Here is a 26,098-nt window from a genome sequence, read left to right on the forward strand (position 1 = left end):
TAACTTTGCTTCGTAAGAATGGGTCATGCTATCTATTGTTCAACAAGTGCAATGGATAAATATCAGACCTCTGAAATCACACTGTTTTAATACAGCTGTATTCATGTAAATAAGTCACTTAACTTTACACACACACACACACACACACACACACACACACACACATATACACACACAGACTCATTTTTTTCCCTAATTCTTTTATTATTTTTCTGAGACGGAGACTCACTCTGTTGCCCAGGCTGGAGTGCAGTCGCCTGATCTCGGCTCACTGCAAGCTCCGCCTCCCGGGTTCACACCATTCTCCTGCGTCAGCCTCCCGAGTAGCTGGGACTACAGGCTCATGTGAAAATGCCCTGCTATTTTTTTATATTTTTAGTAGAGACGGGGTTTCACCGTGTTAGCCAGGATGGTCTTGATATCCTGACCTCGTGATCCACCTGCCTCGGCCTCCCTCTGAGCCAACGCGCCCGGCCATGTTTTATTTTTCTTAAATTTTAGTTTCGGGGGTCCATGGTTTGTTACATGGATAAATTGTGTGATGATGAGGTTCGGGCGCCTAATGATCCTGGCACCCAAAGAGTGAAGATAGTACCCAACAAGTAGTTTTTCAACCCTTCCCCTCTCTCCTTCCTTCCCCCTTTTGGAATCTCCAGTGTTTATTGATCCCATCTTTTTGATCACGTGTACCCAATGTTTAACTCCCACTTATAAGTGAGAACATGCAGTCTTTGTTTTTCTGTTTATGCATTAATTCACTTAGGATAGTGGCCTCCAGCTGCATTTCTGTTGCTGCAAAGGGCATGATTTCATTCTTTTTTACAGCTGCATAGTATTCCACAGTATGTGTACCACATTTTCTTTCTCCAGTCCGCTACTGATGGGCACCTGGGTTGATTCTATGCCTTTGCTATTGTGAATAGTGCTGCAATGATATATGAGTGCAGGTGTCTTTTTGGTCAAATGGTTTACTTTTATTTGGGTCTATACCCAGTAATGGTGCTGAGTCAAATGGTAATTCTAGTTTTAATTCTTTGAAAAATCTCCACGCTGCTTTCTTCAGGAGCTGAGCTAATTTTCATTCCCACCAACAGTGTATAAGCATTCCCTTTTCTCTGTAATCTTGCTAACATCAGTTATTTTCTGATTTTTAAATAATAGCCATCCTGACTGGCATGAGATGGTAGGTATCTCTCTGTGTTTTTGATTTGTGTGTCTGATGATTAGTGATGTTGAGCATTTTTTCATGTTTCTTTGCCACTTGTCTGTCTTCTTTTGAGAAGTGTCTGTTCATATCCTTTGCCCACTTTTTAATGAGGTTATTTGTGTTTAACCTCTTTAAATCTTAGGTTAGTAACCTGTAAGGTGTAACTAGTAGTTAAGTTACAGTGAAGTATTTGCAACAGTGTAAAAGCCCTATACATGTTAGATGTTTCTTACCACGCTAAGGATGTTTCCTTGTCTTTTTGATTTACTGAATTTTTTATTCATGAATGGATGACGACTTTGTCATATGCATTTTCTATACCAATTAACATAATCATATGACTTATCTTCTTTAGATTATTACTATGTTGTACTACCTGAGGTCCTATATTATCTACTTTCCAGCTAGCTCTCTGATATTATTTTTTTCTCTATCTCTACTCCATGTGTATCACCTCCTGTCTATTTCTTAGTAACTTCATGCTCCCTCTAGATTTCCCCTAGGATATCACCATGGCTAGTATCTTTACTTCCCTCAGGTCTTTGCTCATATTTTATCTTCTTTTTGAGTCATACCTTAACTATTCATTCAATAATATAACCTGAACCTAGTACTTCTGGCTCTCCTTAATTAGATCCAATTTTTAGTAGTATTTATTTTCTTCCAATCTATTATATAACTTACTTTTCATTGTATTTACTGAATTTTTTTTCTGTTTCTCTATCCCAATTCCTCCTCTCTCCCTTTAGCCCTATTCCCACAAAAATATAAGCTCCACAAAGGCAAGTGTTTTTATTTCTTTTGCTTTTTGATGGATCCTAAGTACCTAGAATTGGCTCATGGTAGATGCTATATCCATATTAGTTAAATGAATGACTGATAAACAGAATGAAATTTCTGCTTTTCTTTCGTTAGCCTCATTCTTACCATTGCAGGTGAATTTCCACAAGAAGTGGGGCATGGAAACAGGGAGTATCATATTATTTTTGAGACTTCAGAGGAAAGAGAAATATACCATATTAAGAAATACACTTGTTTTGATAAAGCAAGGTATGCCACAATATACCAAAGGAAAGAGAAATATACCATATGATTCATTAAGAAATATACTGTAGACACACACACACACACACAAACAGGAAGGAATTACAAATGGACAAATTTGGGTAGTATTTCTAAAGCTGTTTTCAGAGATAGTGTGAAGAAATGAGTGTTTCTCAAGAATCAAACCATGTGGATCTTGGGTTAGGGTAGACTAAGGCCATTTACCCAAATAAAGTATTGCGTCTTACTAGAAGAAAAGGGTGAGGAGATGTTGGACAAACAAAATCTGTAGATGTTTATCACTGTCTATGTTAATGTGACACCTCTAAGACACATCTTTATTTGAGTAAAGAGCCAAAATGATCAGATATGTCAGTTCACTTTAAATCTCCTTAAAACAGGAGTCATTCAAAAAGCTGGCACAGCTAGCTCTTACAAGTTCCTTTTTTAAGCATGGAAAACTCAGAAAATTTAGTTAATACTGTTTTTTGCTTCCAGACCTCTTCAACTAATCACACTGTTAGCTCTTTTTAAATGTACATTAACAGGGTTCTTGGGTAGCTAGAAAGTTTATGTTTATTTTAAACATAAAATTGTTTATGTTTAGTCAGCAAAGATAACTCTTTCATTTTGGCAAAACTGTCCCCAACTTATAGCAAGTCTGAAAAAATTCAGAATTGAAACATGATAGCACAAATGAAAACAAACAAGATTTTACAGTGAATGTAAATAGCAATGTCAAGAACACAGTTTAAAAAGGGAAGTTATTCAAAATACCAAGTTCTCTCTAGCATCAATATTTGCCTGTGTCTGAAATAAAATTATAGAGACTGAAAAAACTAGAGATTACATTTACATTATTTAATTAATAGTATATTTCATTTATTTAATTTGTAAATCACATTTAAATATTATTTCCTATTTAACAGATTATTTGATAATTTTAACAAAATTAAGGGATAGAAATTGTTATCCCATCTTACATATGAGGACATTAAATTCTTAATAGTTTCATTTTCTCAATATCATTCAGCTAGTACATGGTCAGGTGGGGAATCACACTAACTTAGGATTCTCTGATTCTAAATGTGATTTTCCTACATTAGACAACAATAATTTTCTCCTAAGAGACTTGAGATTATTTTCTTCTAAATCACAGTGTCATAAAACCCACCAAACTGTTATAAGTAAGGCTGACTGAACTGCAGCAAGACTGATCCAGGTTCATAGGTTCAAAAGCCATTTGTGTTATCTTTGTATGAACCCAAGATCTAAACCATTGAAATGAAGGATCATACACTGATTCTTTTACTTGTTATTAATACAAGGCCAGGGTTAAAAATAGAAATCAATTAGTGAAATGCAGAAATGAAAAATGCATATTTAAACCAATCTTTATTATTGGAAAGTTAGTCCTCAGAGTAAGAATGATTAACTGTTACCGAAGAAAGTATTCCAGATGAAAAGCATGTTATTGGCTATACTGTAACTATAACATCATGTAGTGAAATATCATGTAATGAATCTGGAAACTTCTATTGTATCATTGTCTGTAGCAAAGATTTCAGGTAATTAAAAACTGAGTTCATTCTTATAACCATAAAATGTTTCAGAAAAGTGTTATTATTTTCAGTAACCTGAACTAAAAACAACACCAGAACCCAGGAGACTGAATAAAGTAAAGGGAAACAAGTAGGCTACTATTTAAAGAATGGAAATATTGTTAACATAAGAGAACAATGCTAGTCTGTCTATATTGTGATATCGATTAACATCCACTTGTGGTAGTAAGCAGCACTGGAATTCCAGTTAGACTATTGATGACAGGTTCTATTAGCTGATAATTCTACTACCTTTTTGGGTAAAATTAAGCAAGTCACTTACTTCTCTGGGTCACTCTATTCATTCACTAAATATGGATACTCTTGCGAGTTTACAAATATTTTATTAGGGTACAGTAGGAATACATATATGCCAATACACAGTAAACCATAAAGTCCCCAACATATGTAAGATGTTGCTCTTAAATGCCTTATTATTTTATTTTTATTTATTTATTTATTTTTTGAGACAGAGTCTAGCTTTGTCACCCAGGCTGGAGTGCAGTGGCGTAATCTCGGCTGACTGAAACCTCTGCCTCCAAGGTTCAATTGATTCTCCTGCCTCAGCCTCCCAAGTAGCTGGGATTACAGGTGCCTGCCACCATGCCCAGCTAATTATTATGTTTTTAGTAGAGACAGGTCTTCACTGTGTTGGCCAGGCTGGTCTCGAACCTTAAATGCATTATTAATCACTCTAAAAATACCCTTTCAATGGTTTTGTCACAACTGTTACTGACCAGAGTCTCTTCTAACCAAAACTTGTTTTACTTAACAGGGAGGTAATGGGATGGGTGGGGAATTATTGGTATTATGAGATGCTTTTGCTACTTATAAACCTGAACACTTAACTTTATAGATGTAGCAATTAATGGGAATATTCTGTGTCTCTCTGTGTGTGGGAGTGTGAGTGTAACTTTAAGCAACAGGTTTGTAATGCTGAGAAATGTGTAGTTGTAGGACGGGCACGGTGGCTCATGCCTGTAATCCAAGCACTTTGGGAAGCCGAGGTGGGCGGATCACGAGGTCAGGAGATCGAGACCATTCTGGCTAATACAGTGAAACCCCGTCTCTACTAAAAATGCAAAAAAATTAGCCGGGCGTGGTGACGGGAGCCTGTAGTCCCAGCTACTTGGGAGGCTGAGGCAGGAGAATGGCGTGAACCCGGGAGGCAGAGCTTGCAGTGAGCCGAGATCGCGCCACTCCAGCCTGGGCGACAGAGTGAGACTCTGTCTCGGGGGGAAAAAAAAAAAGAAAAGGAAGGAAGGAAAGAAAGAAAGAAAATGTGTAGCTGTAGTATTGAGAATTTTACCACAAAATTACTAACCAGAAAATATGCAACAGTAATGTATTTTCTAAGTAACCCTTGAATAGTATATTCAAATTTTATATAAAGAAATGGTTACCATGGCATCCTAGCAGTATCTGAAATCAAAAATAGCAATTTAAGTATTGTTCCTCAGGCTGAAAAATATACATGCATAGAAAGATTGCTTGGGGTTAATAGTATAAAAGCATGACCATGGAGGCATTGTAACATGTATTTCAATGGGGATTCTTTTTCAAGGAGGAAAATGAGTTAAAAGAATTTAAAATAAAACATATATAACTTGTATTGGTATTACTCTATAATAATTACATTTATGCAAATTAAGATTAGAAAATGTTTTAAAAACATCCAATTTCATGTCCCTTGATGAACTACCTGCATTTACCTTTACTCTTATGATTCCCTGATAGGCACTTTGGCCTCTAACTTGCCACATTACTAGTATTCCTCAAAATGTGTTTCCCACACAAGCAAAGTTCTTTCACGACTTGTTTTATAGGATGACTCCACTTGACTTCCATGCCCTTTTCACATCTCACAACATCTCTTCTTGTTGACTCTGCTCCATTCTTAAAGATTTCACTGAAAAGATTCATACTTTGAACTTTCCTCTACTACTATTAGGAGCTTCTCTGTGCCTGATGTAATTATTTTGGTTACTTCTGTAATAATGCAACGTAACAACAGTTTACAAGTCAGGCTCACCAACATAACATGAGATCCTTAAGAGAAAGGTTCACAAAGCAAAGTATTATTAGATTCAGATTTATTTATTTATTCATTCTCCATCTCAATAGGTACTTAAGGAGCACTTACCACAGGTTAAACCACCATCAATAAAATTTACACAATCTGAACTCTTAGTAGGGAGGTAAATATGCATTGAAGAATCTTAGAAGCAATTTTTAAAATGATAACCATGATAAATTCTGTGAAGGTGAGGGAAATAGTATTAGAGTTCCTGTGGTAAGGGAATCTGGCCTAAAGCAGCAGATCAGAAAAGGTCACCCTGTGACAGGTTTTGGAACCCAAATAAAGCTGATATGGCTGGAGCAGAAGCTTGCGGGAAATGAGCCGAGATAAAGGTGAGGATCAGACCTGTCTGGAGTTCTGCCTCTGTACTAAGAAAAATGGAAAGTTACTAGAAGCTGTAATGGAAGATGACAACATCAACAAAGAACAAGATCATACTGTCTTCAGTATGTGTGAGTCAAATGTCAAACGTCTCACGATGTCCAGCTAAGAGATGATGGCAATTTGAATCAGATGGAGAGTACCAGTCAGCTTTGAGATGTCATTAGCAGTTGACATTAATACATTTTAGGTGGATAGAGGAGTTGGCAGATTGAGAGTTTGCCAAGTGCCAAGGATGCTGTCCAGGTTTCTGGCTTGAGCTAGGCAGGATGACAGTCAGACCAGGAGCTCCTAGGGGAAGAAAGTGACTCTGGTTCAGCCTATGGCTTCTTCAAAGTCCTTGTTCTTTCTCGGTGCATTGGACAGCATATTAAGTGAGTGTTTGCTAAATAAGGGTATTAATTTTTTTGTATTTAAAAACAATTATTATATTCATGGTACTGTATTTAGTAGTTATTTCATTTTTTCTTTCTTCTAAAGTTAAATGTAAGGCGAAATTCCTTCCCTTAAGACGCTTATTATGGTTCAATTAGAGACACAACTACATATTCTCTTATTTTGTAATGATGTAGTGTTCTAGATATTTTAAAATCTATGATTTTAAAAGGTCTATTAGGATCACAAGGACATAAGAAACTTACTAGAGTTAAAAAGATGTGAGATAAAAATATAATTCAAGTAACGAAATTTAAATATGGCCTTAAGAGATGGGTATAATTTTGAAAGGCAACTATTGGTATTCTGGCAGAGTAAATTTATTTATTTATTTATTTATTTATTTATTTATTTTAGAGAAAGGGCCTCACTGTTCTGCTCAGGCCAGACTAGAACTCCTGGGCTCAAGTGATGTTCCTGCTGCAGCTTCTTCAGTAGTTGTGACTACAGGTGCATACCACCACCCATCTCAAATAGTGGCATGGACATAAGAATATGGCAGGGGGATACATGGAGGGGATGAGGTCGAGTTTGGTGAGATACATGTTTGAGACTAAAAAACAAAGTCAGCTAGAAAGGCTGATTTGAGTTTTGATTGACAGAATGGGGGGATTATTTGCTTAATTTAATAAGTGGAAAGTTTTTTTGAGTTAAATACAATAGCAATGGGAAGCCTTTTTTGTTGTTAGATACAATACTTGATAAGAATTGGAGTGGAGGAGAGCTAGGATACTGGAAGATGCTAGATAAGTATAAAAGGTTGATAAAATAGATACAACAAATTGTATCTTTCCAAAACGTGGAGAAGATAGACATAACAAGGGGGCAACATTCACATTTTTAAATTTAGATATAAATTGTTTAGGCCATACAGGTAAAAATGTTTGAAATAAAAAAAACAGAAAGCATTCATGATCAGCTCAATTTCATATTTATGCATGATACATAAAAAGGAAATCTTATTTTAGACATTTTTTTGGTTAATCACACTTGGGTCTCCTGTTATTTTTATTAAAGTAAAAAGTACAGAAAATCTGGTATTCTGTGATTTTTAACACATGTGTGACCTAGAGAAACCACATTTTGATTTAAGCTTGAATAAGCATATTTTATGCTGTTTCGATAAGTTAGTAAACACTGCTTTTCATTTAGAAGATAAGTGCTTTGTTGTAAAATTACTGAATCCAGTTCAACAAAAATGTTTCAGTACTTACTAGGGGAATGAGTTTGCTGCTGAGTAAATATGAGCATGAAAGTTAATGATTAATCTTTCTCCTCAAGGAATTCAGCTAAGCTTTAAGAACTCGTAAAGATTTGGAGATTTAATTAAATACTAAGTTATTTGAGGACAGGAAAATGCCTTTTGGATTTATACCAGAGCTTTACAAATGTATATAGTTAAAATATTGTCTGTGTTGACAGATTTCTTCTATTAATTATATTAGTAATGGCAGGAGTATTTTAATGAACCCTTACTATGTAAATATGTTGTTAAGCACTTACACATTTTTGTTTACTTAATTTCACTGAACTCTTACTTTTCCAGAGGGAAAATTAGCATTTCACAACCTAGCTGAAAAATACCTGCCATTATTTATTCATTTATTTCATGAAATGTATTCATAATCTACTACATTTCAGTCTGATAAAGATATAACCTAGACACGGGAGGCCAGAAGGGAATTCTCAGTTACTGTTGAAGGTAAATTGAAAGTGTGATTAAGTCCCATTCATGCGAGAGGATGGGCAAGCATTCTAGAATCAGAAAGTCTAAAAAATAACACAGAGGTGAGAAGCAGCATGAAGTTAAAGGGAATACAAGCAAGTTTGTAACAAATAGTGGTAGAAGGGATAAGATATGTAAATGAATGCAAATATATTAATTTATTTTTTCTTTTGAGCTAGAGTCTCACTCTGTCACCCAGGCTGGAGTGCAGTGGTGTGATGGTTCATTGCAGTCTCGAACTGCTGGGCTCAAGTGATCCTCCTGCCTTGGCCTCCCAAAGTGCTGGAATTACAGGTGTGAGCCACTGTGCCCAGCCTAGGAAGGTAATTTTTGAGGGTCATATTTAGAAACTCAAATATCAAAGCTAAAAATGGAGAGTCATCAGTGACTAGTTTGGATTCATGTTTCAGGTGAACCACATTGGTCTCTGAAGGGAGAATGGACCTGGAGAACAAGACAGGAAGACGATATCAGGTAGGAGGCTCTTGGATCAGTTAAGACAACTGTCATGAAGACCTCAGTGAAGGAGGCAGTAGTGGGAAGGAATTGTATTTAAGGAACATTTACTGATGTACGGTAGGCATAACTTGTTTGACTAGATTTGAAGCATGAGAGTAAAAGAGGAAGAAATGTGGATGTATTTGTAAAAATGATACTGGATTGTATAATAAATAAATTATAAATTTCCATGGCTTGATAAAATAGAGCTTTATTTCTCAGAGACTTTCCAAAGCAGATGTTCCTGACAGATGACTGTCTTTCTTCCATGTGGTGCTTTAGGGAACCCAAATGTATCACCTTGTGGCTCTGTCATGCCCTAATACCTTGGAATTCTTTTCATACAACTAACGGAGAGAAAAATAGAGCACCAGGAAGAAGAGATACTTCCTCAAAGCTCCAGACTGACAATCACATATATAAATTCCACTTACTATTAGTCACATGGCTAGGTCTGAATATAGTACTCCCCACCTATCTATGAGGGGCATGTTCCAAGATCCCCAGTGAATGCCTGAAACCACAATAGCACCTGCATATACTATGTTTTTTCAATCTGATAATTGAAACATCTACTAAGTGACTAATTGGTAGGCAGTACCTACAGAATGGAAATGCTGAACAGATGGATGTTTCACATACTGGGTGGGTCAGATCAAGAAGGTGTGAGGTTTCATTGCATTACTCAAAACAGCACACAATTTAAAACTTAGGAATCCAATATTTTTGGTTTAATATTTTGAAATCACAATTGACCATGGATAACTGGAACCATGGAAAGCGGAACCACAGATAAGGGAAGACTACTGGACAAAGAAGGCAGGGAACACCGTTTAGCCATGTACCTGGGCAAACAAGAGCGCAACAGATTCTAGGAGACAACTATATCTGTTGCCTACAGATAGCTTCAAGGAAGCCATCATGTGACCATGTATGAGTGTTGGTGTCACTTATTAATATAAATAATAAACAATAAAGAGAATGGTGCTAGGATGTTCTGAATATGTTTACTGTGTTTTATAAACCATTTTATTGGAGATATCCAGGAGAAATTTGGTGTGTAGATTTGAAACTTAGAGAAAATATTTGGGTTACCTTTTGAATAAGGGAGAAAACTCATAGGCCCAGCTGACTGTTGTAGAATTTATTCAATCAATAAAAATATGGTGCTAGAAATAAAATGATGGTTGAAATAGATATATTCTCTCTATTCAGGGCAAGAGAGGATAGTGCTGGATAAAATGAGGGAATTAGAAAATTGGAAAGAGAATATTTTTGATTGACACTGTCTTCTATAAGGCTGTGTGGTTATGGACATGTTCTATGTCTGTTCTATTCAACATTATAGCCAATAGATACATGTGACTATTGAGCACTTGACATGTAGCCAGCATGACTAAGTAACCAGATTTTAAGTTTTATTTAATTTTAACAAATCTAAATTTAAATCTAAATAGATTGAAATTTCTTAAGACAAGGGCTAGGTTTTAATTTATTTAAACAATAACAATCAACAGCAATGATGACAAATACCTCTGGAGCGCTTATTGTATGCCAAGCAAACTCGAAAGCACTTTGCAGGTATTCACCAGCTTAGCCTTTAAAAATACTTTGTAAGGTTAGTAATTCTATTATAATATTTATTTATTTCTGACAAGGAAACTAAGGCAGATGTATTTCCTACCTTTTGGAAACATATAATGTCATGCATGAAATAGACAAGCATATAATTGTATGGCAATGGTGGTGAGAGCTATAGAGACAACCAGAAGGCACTTGCAATAAACCAGGAAGGAAAATAGAAATTCTCCTGATAAAGGAAATGGAGAGGCTAAGATGGACAGTGGAATATTCTAGGTATGAACTAGGACAGGATGGTATAAGATGGACAGTGGAATATTCTAGGTATGAACTAGGACAGGATGGTAAAGCTGGCTGCATGAAATCTCCTTTATAAAATCCTAGTGTTTTTCATTTCTTCTTTTCTCCATCCTAGAATTATGCAATGTTCAAGTTACTGCTTTATCCACCTGGCAAATATCCAAATTAAAAAATATATTTTAATCCTACCTTGGTTTAAAGCACATGAAGCCACCAACAATATAGAAATATCGAAGTATCAAAACTGAAATGAGCCATTTTCCTTCCAGGCCCACTACATGCCATTGGTCTGAGTCTCATCTGCTGAAAGCCATGGCCTGGCTGCCCTTTCCTTGGGATAGGTCAGTCTGCCTGAAGTTGAGCTCAGCCCATTTCCATGCATCATTAAGGCTAGATAATGATTAGCTAAGTTATTCCTTCTCTCAGCCTAATGAGCTGTGAGGTGATACGTTTGTAGTTCAGTCTAAGAGATATAAAAGTTGATAATGTTCTTATCCTGAAAATCTTACTCCAGAAACCATTCACTTGATCCAACATGGTTCCTCCCTTTTAGACTTAAATAAACATGGCCCATATGGTAACCCAAATTGTTCATAAACTATTATCAGCTTTGAGATGACAGCAGATACTTTTTCTTAATTTATGTTATATATGTGTGTGCATGTGTATCCATTTATTTTTGTGAAAACATGAGAATGTAAAATCCTGGAAGTTGTCCCAATTGGAGTAATAATAAATATCTTTCCACTTTTTAAAAACGTTTTCTTTAAAATTAGTTTCTTGTTTATTCCTTGCTGATATATTTAATATAGATTTTCTTGTATCTCACTTTATGCAATACAATGTGTTTCTGAAGTTCAGTGTTCAACTTCTCTTTGTAAAATAAGTGAAGACACTTAATGTTTAAATGAATTGAATGTGCATGATCATGTATGACTATGTGTGTTTAAATCTGCATGACAGAGTTTGGCATTATTTAAAGAAAGTTGGAATTGCATTTACTGATGTCTTATTTTGTGCCAGAAACTCTATGTGTTTCTTATGGCAGTCTTAGCTGAAGAAACAAATGTGTCAATGACTTGACAAAGTAGAAGCTGATTTCTTCCTCATGTAACTGTCCTGGGAGTTTGTTTAGATAGGCAGAGCAACTCACCTCACCTAGGTCATGCTGGGACCAGTTTCATTGTAACTTGTGGCTCTGCAATCCCTCAGAAAAGAAAGAGAAAAGGAAGAGAAAAGAAGAGAAAATGAAGTATGGAGGTTCTATACCAACTATCTTAAGAAATTCTGAACTAAATTTTTCCCACATTATTTCTGCACACATTCTATTGGAGAGAGCCTAGTCACATGATGTAACTGCAAAGGGGGTTGGAAGACAGTAGTATAGATTTTTATCCAGCAAAGATGAAAGGAGAAAATTTATTTTGGTGAGCAAGTAAGAGTTTCTGTACCACTCTGGCTATGTAAAATATCATATAGATCCAATTGACATATTTTCTATCTTTCTAATATAAAAAACCATAACCTTCTATTTTTCAAGTGTCAAAACTTACCCCACCTTATTGTATCCTCCATTCCCCTGACTTCTTTTGACTTCTTTATAATATAATTTTTTTTTTTGGTTTATCTGCGCTTGACATGCTTTGATTCATTCCGAGTCCCCCAGGCTCCAAGCTCCACACACAGTTGTAGGTCAGTCTTCGAGATGTCGACCAAATCCTTCCTGTCTGTATTCATTCATTTTCATACTGCTGATAAAGACATACCCGAGACTGGGTAATTTATAAAGAAAAAGAGGTTTAATGGACTCACAGTTCCACGTGACTGGCCTCACAATCATGGTGGAGGATGAAAGGCACATCTTACACAGCGGCAGACAAGTGAGAATGAGAGCCAAGAAAAAAGGGGAACCCCTTATAAAACCATCAGATCTCGTGAGACTTATTCACTACCATGTGAACAGTATGGGGGGAACCGCCCCCATAATTCCATTATCTCCCACTTGGTCCCTCCCACAACATGTGGGAATTATGGGAACTACAATTCAAGATGAGATTTGGGTGGGGATACAGCCAAACCATATCACCTTCCTAACTATTCTTGCTGTGGTCACCTTTCAGACCTTGACAACATTTTAAGTGAGCTTTCCTATCAGTTTTCAGTGAGACTTCCTGTCTCCTCTCTTTCTCTCATCCAATCCATTCTATACACTGTTTCTAGTTAAAATCCATACAACTCCCCACCTCCACCCAAAAAAGTTACCAGCTTGACATTTGTGATAATTTCACATATATTTTAAAATTTAGACTTGTCTTAACCCCAGAGTAAAGATGCTTCTTACAATGGTAATAATCTACACTCTTTATATAGCCATAAATTTTATGGAATGCACTGTGGTTTGGTTATTTCTCACATTCCAAATCCATTTTCCAAAAACACTTATTACATTTTTATCCCTGCTATAGCAAATTACCATGGATTTAGTGACTTAAAACTATACAAATGTGGGTCGGGCACAGTGGCTTAGGCCTGTAATCCCAGCAATTTGGGAGGCTGAGGTGGGTGGATCACCTGAGGTCAGGAGTTCGAGGCCAGCCTGGCCAACATGATGAAACCCCATCTCTACTAAAAATACAAAAAATTAATCAGGTGTGGTGGCACACACCTATAGTCCCAGCTACTTGGGAGGCTGAGGCATGAGAATCGCTTGAACTAGGGAGGCCGAGTTTGTGGTAAGCTGAAATTGCACCACTGCACTCTAGCCTGGGTGACAGAGCAAGGTTCTGTCTCAAAACAAACAAAACAAACAAACAAACAAACCTATACAAATGCATTGCCCTATCATTTTGGAGGTCAGGACTTCAAATGGATCGCAAGGGACTACAGTCATGGTGTCAGCCTGTCTGTGATTCTTTATGGAGGCTAGTGGGGACCTTATAAACACAAGAGGCTACATTTTCCTGCCTTTCCAGCTCTAGAAGCTACTTACCTCTAGAAGCTATTCCTTGGTTCATGGCCCCCTTCTTCATTCTTTAAAAGCCACCAACTGCATCAATCAAACCTTGCTTCCGTCTTTATGGGTCTTTCTCTGAATCTCTCTTGTGATTACATCATGCTTACCCAGATAATCTGGGATAATCTCCCTATTTTGGAGTCAGGTGATTGGAAGCATTATCTGCCTGCATCCCTAACTCCCCTTTAACCAAACATATTTATTAATTCCATGGAATAACACATGAATATCTTTGGGATTATTATTGGGATTATTATTCTGTCTACCACAGCATGTTTTCCTTTCTCTTCATTACTGCTCATCCTTTCCCTCTTTCTTCCTTTACCCAACTTCATAAGGTTCTCTTTATGCCACTTTACCCTTTTGAAACCTTATCCATCCTCTACATTCAAAGTCCATCTCATATTCAGCTTCCTCTTCAGATTCTGCTCACAGGGAGAAAACATGTCATTTTCCTGCATTTTGTTACTTTTTATACACATTCCCTGATTTACTTAGAATTTTACCTTAAAAAACATGACTTGCTTATTGAGTTATATTTGTGGATCCACTGGAAACTTCTTGGAGGGAAGCATTATACTTTTTGTTCACTTTTTATAGTCTTCATGGCCTCCGATAATGTCCTTTTACATCATAAGCACAAGTATAATTTTTGTTACATTTAATAAAATGTACTAATTTACCACTGGCAACCAAGGGGCACAGTAGCATAAATAATCCTTTAAGAGCAGATGACCTAAAACTAACTTGCATGTGTTTTATGAATGCTTCTTATGTGGCTTTTGCAAGAGATGTCTATTTACATTTTCCTGCTCATACTGATTTTATTTCGTATGGCTTCTCTCCTGTACAGTCTCATGAGTAAATGTGAAGATATCACCTTTGACAGCATGGTTACCCACACTGATCACATTTATTGGCTTTATCCCCAAAATGGATTCCCCCGAGAAATGGGATTTAGACATTTGTCTGAAGATTTTCTCAGAACAGAAACTCTTACATATAGTTCCTCCCTGTGTGAGTTCTCTGATGAATGACAATGTTGATTTCCAAACTCATTTTTTTTTTTTACGTAAGTACCCAAAGTATAAATTTTCTTCCCATGACGACCCTTTGGTTAATCTTTTGGCAAAGTAGTTTACTCAACCTTTCACCCTGATCTGGATATTGTCTTATACTTTGATCAAATGTTGATCTAGGAGCTTACTTAAATCTCCTTTTTGGTAGTCTTTAATTATTTTTCTTTGCTTTTGGCTTTTCTGTAAATACTAGGTTATCTGTGTCTTTCAGATTTTGAGATTATATGTCATTCACTTCTTTTACTGAAGTTTTCCTGAAACTCTTCTTGAAGTTTGTTTTTTTTTAAATATTGACATATAATCTCTTTATAGCATGTATTTTGTGAACCCAGGTGCTTCCTCTTGTTTCACTGGGATGCAACCATGGAATGCATAGTTCTAGGCAAGGTGAGTCAGGCTATGTAATTGGTTTGCAAACATGAGCATGCGTTATGTGCATTAGAATCACCTGGACAATTTGTTAAAATAAATTTTCTAGTTTCTTCCCACAGTTCTTGCTGAGAATCTGCATTTCTATCAAGCTCTCAGGTGAAGTTGATGCTGCTGACTAGGGCATCACTGCTTCTTAAAACATGGTAATACTCAACGGAAGCGCAGATAATACTCCCTAGAAAAAGGCAACCTAAAGGAGAGTAAGAAACTTTATTCATTTGGTCACTAACTTATTCATTCATTTCTTTAATAAATATTTATTGTGTGCCTATATCAGATTCCTTAGTTTATTCTCTTCTTTTTATATTTTCTAATTACTCAGAAGGAAATACGAAAGTGGCTCAAATTTTACATAAATTAACATTTAACATAATTTCTGAAAATGTAGTCACATATTAACATCTAGTTCATGATAGTTTCTTACAAATCATAACTCAACTGAGTAATTATTTATTGAATGCCTACATTATTCAAGGTATTGTACTAGCAAAAGAGAAAAAAACAAGAATAAGGTTTTTTCTTAAAAAATGAAATATGTGAAAGCACATCTCTATTCTTCATGCTCCCAGGCATCGTGTATGGATTTGTAAATTTTACATCTGACCTTATTACAAGAAAATCTGATAATTAGTTTAAACTCGTTTGCTGTTGTCATGCATTATGCTAGTCAAGATTAATTTTGTTTTCCTCTTCATTTTATCTTTATTGTTGGGTTGTTATTTGAGCTAAATTGGAGAGAAACATTGTTCAAAAATATAAAGGGTATAAAAATTCTATATTAAACCTAAAATTATTCGTATTTATTTTGATTGTATTTATTTCCACAGGTTTTTACTATTTTAAAAAATGTAACAGTGTGTTAATATTGATTTTTTTATGTTTAATTTATTTGTATTAAGGTATCTATATTTACCATTTTTAAGTATATAGTTCAGTGATAATAAAACTATATTTACATTCTTCGTTTTTCCTTTTCTCTGACTATCCTTCCTAGCCTTCAGTGACTTCCAATCTATTCTCTATCATCACGAAATGGATCCTTTTAGCTTCCACGTAAGGGTGAGAGCATGTTATATTTGTCTTTTTGTGCATGCTTATTTCATTCAACAAAACGGCCTCTAGTTCCATCCACGCTGCTGCAAATGACAGGATTTCATCTCTTTTATGGCTTAATAATGTTCCTTTGTGTATATATACCATATTTTCTTTATCCATTTATCCATTGATGGGCGCTTAGGTTGACTCTATATTTTGGCTATTGTAAATAGTGCTGGAATACACATGAAAATGGAGATACCTCTTCAATGTACTGATTTCCTTTCTTTTGGATATATATCTAATAGCAGAATTATGGGAGCATATGCTAATCCTATCTTTACGTTTTTGAGGAAGCTTCAAACTGTTCTTCACAGTGGCTGTACTAATTTACAATCCCACTAACAGTATATGAAGGTTCCTCTTTCTCCACATGCTCACCAATATCTGTTACTACATATCTCAAAAGCACAGGCAACCAAAGCAAAGATAGACCATTGGGATGACATCAAGTTAAAATGCTTCTGCACAGCAAAAGAAACAATCAACAAAGTAAAGAGAAAACCCACAGAATGGGAGAAAATGTTTCCAAACTATCAGAATACATAAGGAGAGCACATAAACTCAATAACAAAAAAAATTACCTCATTAAAAATTGGCTAAACATCTGAATAGACACTTACAAAAGAAGATACACAAATGATCAACTGGTATGTAAAAACTGTGCTCAACGTCACTGATCATCAGAGAAATGCGAGTAAAGAGCACAATGCAATAATATCTTACTCCAGTTAAAATGGCTTGGATCAAAAAGGCTTTTACTTATTATTCAAAGACTACAGTAAAATATAAAGAAAGAATCTTTGAGAAGAAGATAGATGACTCATAATCCAAAACCCCAAGCTCATTAGCAGCTGTGTGAGTGTCATGTGTGTGCATGTGTGCTTGTGCATGTACATGTTTATGCCTGTTTTGGTGTGTGCGCACATGAATGTTAATTGCTGGCTCTTGTCTTTATGCATATTTTTTCTTATATTCTTGAAGTATTCATAATTTTGAATTTTACTAACTTATTGTATTATAAACTATTTCCTTTCTCAATAGTCTTCATAATTATTTAAATGGCTCCATAAAATTTTTATTTAGACAAAATACACTGAAATTCTATTTATTTTTAATCATATCAATCCTTTTGTTTCTCTAATTTAGAAATTTTATGGAATAATATTCTTATGAAATATTCCTAGTATAGATGTTCTATGATTTTTTTATGAATTTGTATGAACCTTATTAATTTATAATGTAAACAACAGTGTATAAAGATAATGATATTAAAAGTTTATCAATACTAGAAGTGATTTTTAGTCACCTGATAGATATTAAAAGGGCTTTTTAATTTTAATTCACATGCATTTCATTACCAAGCAATTTAGTCACTTTGTTATATTGATTTACACTTTTTATTTTTATAATTGGATACAGGTCATTTGAGTGAATAACATATGCTTTATTTTTCTTTTTTAGTAGAAAAGACCAATTTTATAACTGTGGCACTGAGCACAAAATATACTCTCATTGCAAGTTTATACAAACAGTAAATAGAAAATGGACATTCAACTATATAAATAAATAAATTGAAACTATATTTTTGAATGAAAATGAATATTTTCTATTTAATTTTTGAAGTAAAAAAACAGCAACAATAGCCATAATTTTAACACTACCAAGAGATTTCACTTTATCAGCAATATAAGAAATTTATAAAGAGATTTTATAAGGTAAAACTGCACGTGAAATAGCATTATCACAAAATATTTTATTGTCTTTTAGAAAACTTGATAAACCTACAGTAAAAATGCTTGGAAAATAATTTTTTTCCATCAAATTAATGCTATGGACTGAATTGTGTCCCCACCAAATTTATATGCTGAAGCCTTACCCTCCAATCTGACTGTATTTGCAGATAGGGTTGCTACGAGCTAATTAAGGATAGTTAAGGTCTTAAGGGTGGGATCCTAATCCCATAGGATTAGTGGCCTTATAAGAAGAAGAAGAGAGAGGATGATATCTCTCTTTCTCCGGGTATACACATGCAAGAAAGACCATGTGAACACAGCGATAAGGCAGTTGCTTGCAAGCTTGGAAGAGATCCCTCACCAAAACCTAACCATACTGATGATCTGGTCTTGGATTTCCAGCCTTCTGAACTGTGAGAAAATTAGTTTCTGTGGTTTAAGTCACTTTGTCTGTGTTATTTTGTTTTGGCAACCCAAGCAGGCTAAGAAAATTAATAATTACGCATGTATTTATGAACACATCTTTTCTTTTCCTTCAAAGAAAATATTTTTATTTGAGACTAATGCAGAACTTTGTGTTGGAACAGCCAGAAAATATGACTTCTAAGTCTGCCAAGATTTTCCCAATTGCGTAATAGAAATGATAATATCTGTCCTATTTTTTCTCCTTTTCCCACAAAAAGTCACTGTATTATTATATATGAAAGTAGTTGGTAAACAGAAACACATTATAGAAACAAAAAAGAATACCGCATGATAAAGTTTGCATCTACTAAGCATCTACTATATTGCCTGAACTATATTATTTTGGTCACAATCAACATCGTCAGAATCACTAGCTCCAATATAAGTTACAAGACAATTAGAAAAATAAACTAAATGGATTTTGGATACATCCATGAGCAGAAACGTTATTGTCAAAAGTTCTGATCCGGCTCTTAAATTGATGAATCTGGTATTTTAACATGACTTTGCTTCATAATATACTTATGCATTCTCCATTACCCTCACCCCTCCATGTAGGGGGAATATTTTCAAGAAGTACATTTTGGAAAATAATGACTCATTTGTAACTTGTTTTATTTATAGGAAGAAAGAGGGAGGTGGATAGTTAATCTGAATCATCACTTTGCTTTATGCCTGACGTGGAACCATTAGAACCTTGAAACGTACATGATGAATTTTTCTCCTTTCCAAACTGCTCAGTCTCAGCACATGCTGTCAATTTTGTTATATAAGTAAACTTAGCAATGTATATAATTACCGTGCAAAGTTATTATTTAATATGAAGAAAAAATTGTCAGCTAACCTAAGGACAAAAAATATATATCTTCCAATTCCAGATTTATTACCTGGAGTCACCATCAAAATTTATTTCACTGCATTAGCAAGACTTTGTACTCCTACAAGTAAAAGACTACAGTGAACATTTCTTATGGCCAAGAGTCTTGTTCCCATTTTTTACTTCTGCTGGTTTTGTTCCTCTTATGTAACTGGGGAAGTTGGCTGTGATAAAGGGAGCCACGTCACAATATCAGTATATGGTGGGCTCTTAAGATGTATTTGTTAGACTGAATCTGTTTACTTGTTACCAAAGCCAGATGAAATCCTGGATTTAGTTATTAGCTAACACTGTAGCCTCATGTCAATTACTTTTATTCTCTGAATCAGAGCTTTATCACCAAGTGTAATAATAGCTACCCAGGTTTGACGTGAAGATTGCGTAAATGTAATAAATATAAACAATATTTATAAGATGGATGATCTGAGTCTGAAACATATTAATTATTCCCTCGATGTTACATATCCTATCCTACCCCCTCCTATTTTAAAAAGAGAATTAAATAATGTTCTATTGCACTTCAGGTAAATAATCTCATTTAAGAAGCTCTCGAGAGCCAAAGATAAATTTCCACAAAATTAAAAATAGGGGAGGTTTGTGATGTCTGCTATGGACTAAATATTTGTGCTATGGTTTAAATATTTATCCCCTCCAAAACTCATGTTGAAATGTAATTGCTATTATGACAGTATTAATGGTAAGACCTTTGAGAGGTGTTAGGCCATGAGGGCTAAGCCCTCATGAGTAGGATGAATGTCATTATAAAATGGTGAGTTTGGCCCCCTTTTTCCTCTTTGCCCTTCCACCACGTGATGATGAAGCAGGAAGGCCTTTGCTAGTTGCTGGCACCTTTATCTTGAACTTCCTTGCCTCCAGAACTGAGAGAAAATAAGTTTCTATTCATTATTAATTACCTGGTATCAGGTATATTATTAAAACAGCAAAACTGGACTAAGACAATCTGTGTCCCCCAAAATTCATAGATTGAAATCCCAACCCATAATGTAATGCAATTAGGGGATGAGAGATTTGAGGGGATTAGGTCATGAGAAAAGAACCCTCATAAATGGGTTTACAGAGTGCCTTTAAAAAAAAGACCCTAGAGAACTCCCATGCTGCTGTCCCTGTGAGTACACATCAAAAAGACAGTCATCTAGGAACCAGGAAATGGGCTCTCACTAGACATCAAATCTGCCAGCATCTTGATCTTGGACTTTGCAGCCTCCAGAACTTCAGGAAATAAATTTCTGCTGTTTACAAGCCACTCAGTCTATGGCATTTGTTATAGCAGCCCAAATAGACTAAGACAATGTCTAACATCTATGGATAATTCAGAAAAGACAGAAATATTTTTATCTTTCTCTTACCTGGGTAATTGCTTTCTTTAAACCTTTTTACTTTCAGAAGTTTTCATGCTTTTCAAAGACATTTTTCCATAGAATATCTTACGTGTTCCACATGGTGAAACCTGAAGGATACAGCAGTTATCAGTCTTGTTTTACAAAGTTTAAAACACAATCAAGGTAACACTTACCTGTATTTAAACAGCCCTTGTCTCATTCCCCAAAACCTGTTCCTTCACGATGTTTACCATCTTAATTAAATTATCTAATTAATCAATATTACAGCCAAAAAGGTATCTTTTCCATTACACTCAATACTTCTGCCAGTGCCATTGCCTCTACTTCTAAGATATATTCTGAATCCATCCATTCTGAAATGTTCTGATCATATTTCACCATTAATTAAGGAGTTTCACCCCCCTAATCATTGCTACAATTGCGTATGTTGTCTAGTATTGTTGTGGAGATAAGATGAAAATGAAAAAAAAAAAGTTAACTAAAAAGTTAAGAATGAACATAAATTATTTTTTATTATTGGAATTCTAGGAGCCCAATAAAAGTACCCCTTTTTTTTTTTACTTGAATCCTTAATCACTAGAAGGAGATAGACATGGAATTAGGCAGATAGAGATAAAATACCACCTTTATCACTTCCCCGCATGCAGTTCAACATTTGCATATGGTTATTAATAAAACTTACGACCCTTTTATGGATCAACTAATGATTTGATTTTGTGAAATCTCTTACTTTATCCATATACCTGGATGTTCCACATCTTCCTATTAGATTATTCCTTAAGTCATGCACAACCAGTTAGAGTTATGATGCTTTACGTTAGTTGCAGGGTTGGCGGCAAAATTAGCCGCCAAACCAAGGTGATGCCTACCAGGTACAGGTTTCCTTTGAGACTTTGCCTTTTCCTAGACATGATCACCCAGCATAGCTTCTTCTCCCCACCAAAGAAGGCTGCCTTTTTCTCCTGACTGCTTTGTAGATGCCTAACTTCAGTCCTGTTAGAGAGCTCTTCCGTTTTACACTCTTTGTATCCTCTTACACAAAACATCTAATTTCTGCCTCATTGACTTCTGCAAAGTGAGGCTACAGTTTTCTAGTTCAAGGTAGCTTTAGACAGTCCAAGGCCAATGTGGACTGCTCAATAAGGTAGAGCTGCCCACATTTGCTAAGGTTTTTGCAAGGCTTGTTTGCTAAGGATCAAGGAGTCTGCATTTTCTATGAGCTAAGCTGGCTAAAAATAACCCTACCTGTATCAATAAAGCCACTTGCCTGTGAACAAAGCCGCCATAAACCATAATGATCCACCAAGGACAAAATCTCACTTAGGCCACACTCACTAAACCCTTAGGAATAAAGCAACCAGCCAATTTCCTTCTCTCTCTTTGGTAACCTTTGTTTCTTGAATTTTCTTTAGGTTCACAGACAATGTACCCAAATATTAGCATTTAGGGGAGCTTAATTATAACTTATTGACCTTAGTTTAGAACAAAATGAAATCCAGAAAACAAAGAAATATATAGCAAGAGCATGTGCTTTATTGATATTAAGGTAAATTAAGAACCTGGTTATAGATCTTTAGGCAAGTGGGCTAGCTTGTTAATACTTTACTCCTGAATTGAGCAGATATATCCACTTTGTCACAGAGAAGTACAAAATTTCTGCTTTCCTACCAACAAATAATACTACGATGATTCTGAACTTATGAAAAACCAAGTCCTGAGCATTTAAATGATCTGAGAAACGAATGTGCATTAATTGTATATTAACATCAAAGAGCGAAAAAGACACTGATAAATATGTAGCTGGTATAATTGTTTCAATCCACTTATTCTGATGATGATGATTATTATTAGACTATGCTGGTTGCTTAAGAGAATATGTAGAATCATTTTTAGAAGCAGCTATTTAGTTTTTAATACTTGGTGCTCTCCTTTGGACTAATAAGTCTAAGTGCGTGGTAGTAGGGAGCGTGGCTGCATATCAGAATTGGGGGAAGAGGAGGACTCTTTTCAGACTGTTACTCACTTAGAGGTTCTAATATCCACCTCCACTCTCTCCAGTTGAGAATCTCATTTTAAATGAACTACAGAGGTAGAATCTTAGAGATCAGTATATTACATTCCTCAGGTCACTGGATCTGAAAGATTTGAAGACCACTGTTTTGGAGTCATTTTAATTCCCTCTTGCCAAGCTCATTTGTGGCTCCACCAGGCCCTTCATTGACCAGGCACTGAAAACACCTCAGCATCTTATAACTACCCTCTAGCTACCTAAGGCCTGTTCTCTTTGGGGAATCTTCTCTCCCATTATGCTCCTTTTCTTTCTCCATCCCACGTGGAAATACTCTACTTAAGCTATTAGAAAACGTGCCTGATATGTAAACCTTATCACAGAATAAGGCTTTCAAGTCGGTCATTCTTTAATACACTCATTTAATCCTAAAATAGTTAAGGACCATCTTCATATGCCAGGCCTGCAAGATAGCTAAGATTACCATGATGACGAAAACCCAGAAACAGCCGTGAAAGAACGTAGGGTTTAGGCAGAGCTTATTTCCCAAAATGCCATTCTGAAAGCTTTACTACTCAATGTGTAGGCCCCATGACATTGTTTTAGAAAACTGAATCTTAGGCTCCACTCCAAACTTATTGAATCAGATTCTGAATTTAAACAAGAACCACAGGTATATGGGTATACACATTAAACTTTGAGAATTATTGCCTTAACATGCTAATTCTGTGATATGTTCCACTATTAAAAATCTTCTTTGTTTCATTCAATTTCAAAAGTTCTGGGTTAAATCGAGTTTGAAAAGGTTTCTGTATTGAATAGCTTTACAGAGGTTTTAATGTAATCATTTTTCATTTTAAGCTATGAGAAGCACACATGTTTGAAGAAGTGCTGTGTGTTTCCCAACATTTTGACCAGGAAACCCCTCTTAATCCAGAATACTTTAGATAACTAGGGCTTTAGAGAATGTCTCTTGGAAAAATTGGAGTCACATAATTTTTTTTTCTGCTTTTTTCTTAATTTTCACAATTCTGGGAAAATTTTCATTTTTTTATACTCTATTATAACAAACACATTCATCTCCATTTTTTGTAGTATTAGAAACTATTTCTGGCATTTAAAATTACCCTCTTCTGTCTCAGTCCATATAGCTCGAGTGGGATTGACCTGTCCCCAAGGCGTGGGTGAGCTTGTGACTCAGTACTGTGCAATCAATCACTGTAGTTTTGGTTCAAGGACAGGCATATCAAGTGTATTGGGCCAGTTAAGTTTGCTGTAGGATTTTCTGGGGGAAAGTGGAGAAACAGAATACATTAGATGACTATTGTCTTGAGGTCATAGTAACATCATAAGCACCTGGATATAGCTATGCGTGCAGATTGCTCTCTTGACTTCCATCCTTTTAAAAGTTATTTTGACTTAGGCCTCTGTTATTTTTAACAGCAAGAGCCCTTTTTAATGCATGTAGTTCATTTAATGTACTACTACAACAGATATTGGACCTTCTTAAAGGATTTGTACTGTAGATGGCAGGTAGATAAGTCATGCAAGTCAGGCCACCTTGTTAACCAATGTTCCTCTGATGTCCATTGTAGATGCTGTGGTTAGGGTCTGCTCTAGGGACATGGATTCTCTACTTGTTGCCACTGGCAGTGGTCATTAGTGCTCTCATAAAAAGCATCTGGTGTCCCTAAAAACCATCTAGAAGTGGTTGGCAAAACTGGCTGCTACTCAGATTCATGTGGGAATCTCGTTAAACATTTAGACATTGGGACCACTGCAGAGTTCTTGGGGTAGAATCTAGGAAGCTGTGTCTGTAACAGCCTCTCATCTGGTGATTCCTAGCACAGTAAGTCTGGCATTTGTCCGTGAACGAAGCTAGACAATCCCTTCCCTGAGTGATCTTTGGCTCCTCCCTGGCTTTGAGTGCTCTGTTGCTGAATCAGTTTTTCTCCAATGTAGCCACACATAGAGCCTTCCACCTACAGAAGAACGAATCTTCCAGAGGCAATGAACGCTAAGATCTTATATTAAATCCCCCTGGGTATTTTGTTTTTGTTTCTTGTTTGTTTGTTTTGTTTTATTCTGTTTTCCTGTTTCAGAGGGATCCGCTACATTTACAATCTCAATATGTTTTGTCAGAGTGTCAAACGTTTAAGTACATCTTTATGCATTATCTCATCAATCCTCATGTAGACTTGCCCAATAGTATATGAAATGTTCAGTTAAATTTGGATTTCAGATAAACTGTGCATTTGTTTTAGTATGTGTCCCAAATATTCCATGTGACACCCTCATATTGTAAATGTGTTTGTCTCTTTTTATCTGAAAATCAAATTTAATCGGATATAACGCATTTGTATTTGTTAAATCTGGGAACCCTAATACCTCATAACAACCTACGAGGAAGACAGAGCAGGTGTTAGACTTTTCTAATTGTATAGATAAGAAAACTGAAATTCTAAAAGCCCGTAGGTATTAGTGAGCTGTGGAGCAGAAACTAGAGCTTGATTTCCCCCCCTCTGATCCACGACTCTTACATTTCACCCATCTGGCTTGAGCATAGTTTAAAAGGATAATTCTACACTCCTAAGTGCTTCACTTAGCTACACTATTTTAGCATATATTAGGGGCAGTGGGGTTATAAGGATGATTCAGCATGTTTTCTGCCTTTGAGTTGATGATCAGATTGTGACAAGTACTCTGAAAGAGGAAAACTGTATTTCTAATATATATAAATTCTAATATATTTATATTTATTTTATATATATATATTCTAATATATTTACAATATCAAAGCTAAATTTCGGTCCAGGCACAGTGGCTCATGCCTGTAATCCCAGCACTTTGGGAGGCTGAGGCACGTGGATCACCTGAGGTCAGGAGTTTGAGATTAGCCTGGCCAACATGGTGAAACCCTGTCTCTACTGAAAACATGAAAATTAGCCAGGAGTGGTGGCACATGCCTATAATCCCAGCTATTCAGGAGGCTGGGGCAGGAGAATTGCTTGAATCCGGAAGGCGGAGGCAGTGGGCTAAGATTGTTCCACTGCACTCCAACTTGGGCGACAGAGTGAGACTCTGTCTCAAAATATATAAATAAACCAATAAAACCTATATTTCTATAAACCAGGAGATTCCCAGAAAATTGGTGGAAAGTATATTTATTTAAATATTGG

The sequence above is a fragment of the Macaca fascicularis genome, chromosome 5 (assembly GCF_037993035.2).
Source record: "Macaca fascicularis isolate 582-1 chromosome 5, T2T-MFA8v1.1".
Classification (NCBI taxonomy): domain Eukaryota; kingdom Metazoa; phylum Chordata; class Mammalia; order Primates; family Cercopithecidae; genus Macaca; species Macaca fascicularis.